The sequence below is a fragment of the Lonchura striata genome, chromosome Z (genome assembly GCF_050655825.1).
Source record: "Lonchura striata isolate lonStrDom1 chromosome Z, ASM5065582v1, whole genome shotgun sequence".
Classification (NCBI taxonomy): Eukaryota; Metazoa; Chordata; class Aves; order Passeriformes; family Estrildidae; genus Lonchura; species Lonchura striata.
In genome coordinates this window covers 4278424-4287497 of record NC_140740.1, presented here as the reverse complement: position 1 = coordinate 4287497, position 9074 = coordinate 4278424, and the positions used below count along the sequence as shown (strand labels likewise).

Here is a 9074-nt window from a genome sequence, read left to right as displayed (position 1 = left end):
GCTGTCACTGCCTGGGCTGCAGCTGACCTGACTCTGTTTCAGACATGCAGGACATCCTAACATATTCAAGGCTGGAATTTCTTCTGAGAATGGCATAAAATTGAAGTCTTTGCTGAGGTCAAGGACAATTGAGCTGTAAGTATTCATAAAAACTTTAAATTGAAAATATGTAGCTGAGGAAAGTGGGAGCAGATTTATTTGTTTTTACTGTTACCAATTTTATCTGGGACAATTCCAGTTCATACAAGTTGAGCAAAGAGAATGTTAAAACTTTGGAGGGAATCAAAAATATTTTTGTGGCTTTTTGCATCAATAGGACCCAAACCAAGTTTCAAATTTCTTGCTGATATACTTATTGGCATTGAAAAACAGGGAAGGGATTTTTTTTTCCTTAAAAAAGATAGCAAAGCTGAGAATTTCAGTGTCTTCAAGGAAGAAGCAGAACAGGAAAGTTGATGTGACATCATGAAACATAAAGTTTTGGCAGCTCCAGAATTTCTTTGTATTTGTAATTTCACTCAAATCTGCAATTTACCCATACTCTTGACCTTTCAGCCACAGAGGAGTATTTCCCCTGTTTGGTACCTCCCATTGCTTTAAAATAAGACCTCAAAAGTCCACAATTTTCAGTGAGTGTATCTTTCTTCTGTTCACTGTCACCACTGTGGAATGCCACATTCACACAGCTGGGGTCTTTTTCTAGTTATTAATTGTTGTAATGATTTAGAAGGAGAAGAGACCACTATGAGGGTGTGACTATCCCCCAATTTATGCTTTCATATTACATAAAACCCCTGTGGGCTCACGACTTCAAAGATTTTAACAAACAATAAAAGGAGTTAAAAAGGAATAAGTGCACCAGCTCAGACCATCAAGTAATTCCCTGTATCTTGGGACAAAAAAGAACATTTGTAGGTGGTTCTTTTCCTTGTATGATGTCTGAGTAAAGCTCCTGCTTATCTTGGTGCTAGAAAGTAGGAAGTGGGTAATTCAGGGAAGGATGAATCAGTAACTCTTCATTTCATTGCCATGTTCTCAGTCTCTGCTGGCTTCAGGGGAAGCTTTGACTGAAAGGTTTAAACTTGTTAGATTTGTCACAGCACAGTAGGAACCACAAGTGGTATGAATTTTTAGTAGCGTAGGATGGGTTTGTTTGTTTGTTAGGTTTTATTTATTTTAAGAGAAGGAGCCCATAGCCACGAGCCCAAGTCTTGAAGTCAAATGCCCTCTTCTGGCCACGAACTGATTTTCTCAACGTTTAAAATAAAGTGTTTATTATAAGAATTTGTTCTAAACAAAATTCCAGTGTAACTACAAACCTTTTCTGTTGGTGATGTTGTGAAGCAGGTCAGGTTGCTGGACTAAGCTATTCCTGTTTGACAGATGTTTGTTTTCTGCCCAAATCTTCATGCTGTGAATCACAGAGGAAAGAAAGCTGGAAAATGAGTAAGTCAGGAAAAAAAGCAGAGTATGGTTGTCACTTCTGTGGCAGTGTATTTTTAATGCACACCCTAAAATCAGAGCCAAAGAAGCTATGCAAAACCTCTGCATGAATGCATCCTGAAAACCTCATGACCATGATAGAAGTGAAAATTACAAGACATGCCCAAGGTCATAACAAAAAAAAAAAGGTCTGTGCTAAGGTCAGGATTTCAACACAAATTTAAGGAGTTTTCATCACCTGTGACAAACGCGACAATTCCAGACTCTGAGGTGCCTGAGTTCAGCCAGGGAGGGGAAGGGAGAGTGGAAAAATGCTAATTCTTGGGAACTACAAAGGCATGAGGACATTCCCCCTCCTGGGACGTGACTTTGCTTTCTACAACCCATTGCCTCTCTTTCACCCCTTTCCCTTGGCTTGCAGCTGCCCTAAGTGTCAGAAGGGTGAGTCTGTCACTCCAGAACATCATGTTGAAAGCAAGTAGGAGAACTCTTCCCCTTATTTAATAGCTGGTGTCTGCTCTGTTTGAAGAATAAATGCTTTTAAGGAAGTCAGGAAATTACGAAAAGAGAGGGGCAATGAGCTTCCAGATAAAACTTGGTTTTCGCAGCTAATTATGAAAGTGATTAATTGACTTCTACATTTTTTGGGGGGGATGGAAGAAACTGTGGGCTGGGGGGTGAAGAGCAGACTTAGACACTCCAGAGTTATGGCTTTAGAGTAAGCTAAAAAGGCCACAGAGCTCAAGAACTGTGGCAGCTCGTCAAATTCACCTTTCATCCTCTACAGGGTGAAGCTGCAGCTCAGGTTTACGTGGAGGTCCGTGCTCTGGATGGGGAAGGGTGTAAGGATTGATCAACAGCCTGTCTTGTGCTTCCCCAATACTCCTGAGAGACAAGAATGGGAAGATCCTATTCTTTGTATGCTGAACAAGCAGCCATGTGAAAAATTCCTGGACTGAAACAGGTGCTGCCTTGCAAAGTCCATGTTCAAAAATGTGTGTCATTTTGTTCATGAGTTAAATCTGTTCTTAAGTTGTGGGTTCAAAAAGCAGGAATGTGACAGCTTGAGGGTTTTTTTTTCAGGTGGTAAAAGCCAGTCTTAGAATAAATGATGATATCGTTTCCATTAAGAAAACAGGCATTTAATAACAGATATTAATATATAAAGTAGGATGTACAGGCCAGTGGATAAGGGAGATGATTAAAATCAGTGTTTACATTTTTTTTTCATTAATCAGAAGCCCTTTTAGAGTGATGCAGAGAGAAGGAGCAAAGCCTTGCAAGGCACTGTCGTGAGGTGTCATGGATTTCTTCTCAGTGAGAAAACTCCCAGTCCCACTTCTGCCACTGGACCCTTCATTCAGGGTTTTACAGCTCTGGGATTTCCTCAATCCCCTCTGAAGGAGTGGGGTCTGTCCTTGCTGATGCACTCCAAAACACAGTTCAGCTCTTCCGATCAGGTTCTACAGTCACAGCCTCAGCATGGGCATATGATATATGATGGAAGAAATTTCCCCTGGATCAAACTGAATTCTTCAAGGCATAAACATGTATTTTAATTAAAAAAAAAAAAAAATTTAAAAAAAAAAAAAAAAAAAGGGCTGTAAGACACCATTTTTGACTCCTTCCTGCCACTCCAGCATGCTTTTTCCAGGAAACTCCATCTTCAAAATCCCTTCTTCATGAGATGCAGAATCTCCTTGCTCCAGGCCAGCAGCAGTACCATAAGCCCTACAGCTTCTGCTTTGTGAGTAATACAGAACAAATTTGTCAAGATGCATGGCTTTAAAAGGTTTCTCAATATAGTTGCATATTTCACCAATGGGAGAAATATGAGATCAGGTAAACCGACACAACCTTTACACACTTTTTGTTGTTCCTGTTTCCTGTTTATATTCTCTTTTTGGGTTCAGATATCCTTGTGAAACGAGGATACCTGAAGATGGTTTCTGTGGCAAGTTTCTGCGTCCTGTGTAGACACTTTTTCTTTCCTTTTTTTAAATTGAGTCCTGAGCTATGAAATTTCTTTTCTCCGCTGTCTTTTGTGCTCATGTTTACATTTTACATTCCTCCTAAGCCCACCTGCATTCTCCCTCTGAAAGACCTCAGATTGCTTTTAAGCTGTGAACACCTGATTTATCCATTCTTTGTCTTAAGGTTTTTTCCTTTCTCCAAACTACTACCATGGAGAAAAACCTGTAAGGGAATTTCTTCCACAGCCTAAATGAAGGCTGCTGCTGCTCTCTGAGTTGGAAGCCACACAATCTGGATTTCTCACTTAGCAAAGCTTTCTCTGGTCTGTCACTGTCTGAGCCCAAATTCAGAGCAGTAAACATAACCTTGAATCCAGCATGGGAGAAGGAGAGATCATTTTGATGACAGCTCTTGATCACAGACAAAAAGAGGATTAAACTTTGCATGGAAAGGAACACAAGCATGCTTTGCTCCAAGTGCAGCAGTCTGTATGGAAGGGGATTTTAAGAGGAGAAGGGAAGGAAAAAGATTTAATGGATGTGGCTCTTTGACCTAGAATCTGCTTGGAGAAAAAGGGACAGATGCAACAGGGTTTACATGAAAGAATCCTTAAAACATCAGTGACTTCACTTAAATTCTGGGTACCTGTTGATGGCCTGAATTCTTATCAGGTGGCTTGGTGCTGTCACAGTGAGTACACACATGGAATCTCCTCATTTTGGAGAGGCCACAGAACAAATTAGTGAGGTTAGACACAAAATGCCATCCAGGCCACTCTGACATCCCCCAGCCCTGCCTGATGAAGATGCTGGTTCCTCTACACAGGCTAACTGAGGTGATAGAAACATTCCTAACACCCTAGTCCTTCTCTTCTGTCTGTGTGTACATACTTATCTGTATTATACAAAAATTACCATTTCTGACAGATCCTACAAAGTCTTAATTTAACCCACAATGGGTTAAATGCCCACTGTGTGGCATTTTGCAGCTCAGAAACACAGGCAGCCTGTGCTGCAGGCATGTAACAGGTACAAGCCAGTATCTCCGAGGCAGTGGTAGCACTTTAAGCTTTTGGAGCAAAGCCAGGCTTTAGTCATTTTTTCCCAAGGCTAATCCTGTGGAGTGCTCATCCTCATGCTGGTTTAATTTATCTGAGCATAATAGTGCACACTGTCTCTCCTTAAGAGTGGGCAAGAGAGGCACCAACAGCAAACCAAGGTGCAGAATCTGAACAAAATGAAAACCTTGGCAGGAGGATTTATCTCCAATCTGCAGATTAACCCCTCTGTTTTCTCTTCAGAAATGTCAGAGTGCTGCCTCCCCTTTGTTTGGGCTGGTGACTAAGAGCTTCACCCACTGGTGGGAAAGTCAAATCCCTCTGACACATTCTTGGTCTGGAGAGGAACAATCTGTGCAAGCAGGGGCCACGGCTCTGTTAGAGCAGAGTGGGGCTCCCTCCACCCAAAGCAAAAACCATCCCATGTGCTGTTTCTTAAAAGAGATATTTGGGGTTTTTAATAAAAATCTCACTTTATGGAGATGCAAGACACTCAAGTCTTCCAGTATAGATTTTCTCTAGGGATATGTCTTCAAAAGCGATCCTAAGACATGATAAATAATATGCAATTATTGGTGAAACATGAACCACAAGGCTTTTTTCTGAATGAGATACTGAGGTACAATCCTGGAATAGCTGTGAGGGAAGCACAGCTCTACAGTTACCTTTATGTGCCAGCATCTTTCAAAATATTCAACAATAACAGCAAAAATTTCACAGTAACCCAATATGCTAATCAGTGACAACCATGATATGGGATTGTTTAATCATGTTTACACAGACTATTCTATTATAGTATGAAGTGTTCAGTGTTATCACTGTAAATCATTAATGGGAGTTTGCTTAAAGCATGTCTGGCTGCTCCAGATTTTTTCTAAAGATTTTTTCTAAATACAGGTGAAAATAGGAGACAGTATCCTTCTGCTTCCATCAGTCCTGGCACTGCCTCACACAGAGCTTTGAAGAAGTTATCCCATGAGAAAACCAACTCAGTGAGTTTCAACAACTCCAAAACACAAAGAATATCACAGAAGAATGTTCACACAATTAAAAAAAAAAACAACACATTTAGAGAGCTTGCTCTTTATCTTACGATTGTCTCTTTATTGAGATTTTATCTTTGTGATGCTGTGTGGAGCCAGGTGAATGTCGGAGCACCAGGAATGGCACAGGCCTGTCCAAGCATCACTCATGCCACTGGCACCATGCCTAGGGACTCATAATCAAAATATTCAAAATGTACAAACCACGGGGCGTTGTGCACATCAAACAACACGCCTGGCACCAGAGAGCTCCTCCTGAGCCTTTCCACAAAAATAGGCTGCTACTGTCAAAACAGGATGATGTGCCTGACTGACATCCTAAAAAACCTGAATGATTTGTCCCATGTCTTCAGCATAAAAAAGCAGCTACAGCCTCTTAAATCTCTGAAAACCATGTATTTGTGAGAATTTATCTTCATGTGAGATATTGTTAAAAACATGGAAGTGATGGATAAATAGGCAGTGAAAACACAATTTAAGGGGGAAAAAAACCCAAACAATTGAACATTATTTAAACAAATATTGGAAATATTGGAGTTTTCCAGAGAAGAGAAGCTCATGAACATCCACAGATACGTTTTTTATGGAAGGTTTTTGTCCAGGAAAAGCTGTTCACTATCTCATATGGAGCATTTGTGATAGTCCCTTCAAACTTCAAATGAAAAATTTGGGCAATCCTCACTCTCTTTGCTTTCTAGTGTAGACATGAGAAAACAAAAAAAAAAAGAATGTAATTTAGAAATGGTACTCTTTCCTAAAAATATTCCATATTTCATTTTGTTTTTCTTTTTTTTTTTTTCATTGTATTTAAGCTAAAATTGTCTGTGTTTAATCAAAGGAGACACATGAAAGTCACTTTCCTAGTCTCAGTGACCCACAGAAATAAACTACATACTGAGTGTGTGTCTGAGGGAATTTATGTGTGGACATGGAGCGTGCTTTGAAAACAACATCCTCTGCCTCCCACAGGGGAGACCCACACTATATTCTTTAGGTTTTGGAGTTGCTGCAACTCATTGAGTTGGAGGAGACTCTGTCCCTTATTTTCACCTGTATTTAGAAAAAAATCTTGTAATCTTGTCTCTCACAGGAGCAGCCAGACATGCTGTGAGTGAGCTTCCAGTAATGATTTACAGTGATACCACTGGGGAAAATAAAATAAAAAAAAAAAGTGGGGGAGGCAGCAGTTTTTCACAGTTTGTGGAGATCTTGGATCTAACTGCACACCTCAGGTCAGTCTGAGCTTATGAGTTCCAGCTGTGAGTTTCCTGTGGCACTCCTCTGAGAGTGTTTGCAGGTGCTCATCTTTAATAATGCCCCACACTTGGGGTCATATCCCTTCCCTTGGGAAACAGGCACTGCAGAATCTGCTGTTGGACTAAAACAGTGGCAAGGCAGAGAGGAAAACCTTACCCTGTGGTTCCCAGTGAAACATCTTCCTTGTTTTGGGATAAGAAAAAGCTTGGTGCCTCTAACACTCTTCCTTTACCTCCTGCAACCAAGTGTTGATAAAAGGGACCTGAATTTCACCCCATGCACATATGGATTAACCTATACTCCTTCACATAAATGCTTGAATTTTACACAAAATACAAGTTTTGGGGGTTTTCCCTCTGCAGCATGAGCAGGTATTGTGTGACAGCAACAGGCCAGTGGTTTTAAATGTACTTGAAGATATGTAATTTCCACTATGTGAAACTGCTCAATATACAAGCTGTAGAAGGGCCATAACCCAATCACCTGACAGATATTGCAGTTAAAATGGATAATATTTTAAAGTTTTTTCAAAAAATTGCATTTCTGGAGCCAGAGATAAATTGCCACCTTCATCTCAAGCTGCTTAAAAAACATTGGTTTCTCCACTTGCTATTGGACATAAAAAGTATTCCTTTAATTCAAAAGTGAATACATGCTATGGGTGGTCAAATAAGGGCACAAGCTTCTTTTCCCTCTGGTTTTTATTTTCTGCCATTTTCCAGTGGGACAGAGAGCAGACAAAGAAATAAATTATGAGGGACAACAACTAACACTAAAGGCAGGACTGTCACTGTGTTTAATAAGTAGATTTTGCCTCCCCTCACCACACCCCAATATGCTCAGGGGACAGACAGGGACTCTCTAATGAGGCATTACCACCCCATTTGATGGTTCCTTTTTACACCTAGTGACTGCAAGCATTTGGGGCTGCTTTTACGACAGCCTGTGTGCCACCTGCAGACCAAAATACCCTTTCCAAAAGTGTCCCCTAAGAAATGTGGTAGGTCGTGACAGTGGGAGCTGTCAAGGAGACACTGTCTCTCCTAGGAGCTCAAAACCACAAAGCCCCAGCAGGTTTCAGGGCGCTTTTGGATGCCAACACAGCTTTTGAGAAAGGCTGACCTAATGAGATTTTTTATTATGGTTTGTGTGATGCACAGAGCTGAGAGAAACTGCAGGAGCTGTGAAGTTCCAGAGGGGTTGTCAGGAATTCCTGGCATTGGAAGCACCTCTGTCCTGTCTTAGTTTAAGCTCAGAAGATGTCCTATCTTTGTGACAACTGGCTTTGTCCACTGCCTGGAGAATGTCTCAACCTTATGATAACTTTCCCTGCCAAAACCTGCAGGCAGTGACTATTATCTATAGGGAAAAAAAAAAAAAAAATTAAAGGCTATAAAATAGTTCCTAGAGTGGACCTCGTTTTCACCCAGGCAGAAATGAGGAGGAAGGCAGGTAGAATGAGTTCAGCTCTGTCAGCACCTGCTCAAGGAAGACGTATCCATGCCAACATCCAGCCAAGGAGTGATTCAGAGATTTAATGGCTGTGTGCCTTTTTTTGTTGGGTGAGTGCAACAGTGCAGAACAGGAGCCAAGCTGAGTGGAGCCTCGCCGTGCCCCTGGCAAGAACAGGCACGGCAGAACCTATGTGAAGGAAGGAAAAGTCAACTTAATTTTGCCTTTCAAGTGACAGCCAGCCCTGAGCTGGGTGGTTCCTACAGGGATACAGGTAGACATTTTCCTTCCAGGGCCACCGTTCTTGGCTTTTCCTGCTGTAACCAAAATAAAAGAGGTGGAGCATTGCAAAGGGAAGCTTCTCCTGTGAAATTTCATATTCATTTTTACAGGTATAGGAGCTCTTCAACAGTACAGCTCTGGTAAATAATTTTTTCACCAACAAGAACCAGGACATGAAGGTGAATGTATCACTAGCATACTGTGGTGAATCTAAATAGCTACAAAAAATATCTACTTATTTTGGACTGTATTTTATTCTACTGGCGGGTTTGTTTTGTTTTACATATATATATGTATACATATATATATATGTGTGTGTGTGTGTGTATGTATATATATACATGTGTGCTTGTCTTCATGTATATAAATATGTATATAAAAATGGATAAATCAATAAATAACAAGAGAAGAAACATGGTAATCTATTTAATTGAAAACTCTGCTATTGACTTTGCTAAATATTACCCACTTGTCCATTTCTGCTTAGAAATACTGCAATATAAAACTTTTGGGATTTTGTTAGATCTTGATAATTTAAAAAAAAAAAAGGTAGGGCCCTTTATTAT

At 40.5% G+C, this 9074-nt stretch overlaps 1 long non-coding RNA gene across 1 annotated transcript in view; it reads left to right on the top strand.

Moving 5' to 3' along the window:
- LOC146763587 (uncharacterized) overlaps positions 1-8162 on the top strand; it is a 35131-nt gene extending 26969 nt beyond the window's left edge. The window contains exons 2-3 of the long non-coding RNA XR_014951589.1: positions 43-135; positions 2231-8162. This is a non-coding gene — a long non-coding RNA (uncharacterized LOC146763587). The remainder of the gene's footprint in view (positions 1-42; positions 136-2230) is intronic.
- Positions 8163-9074: the final 912 nt, after the last annotated feature.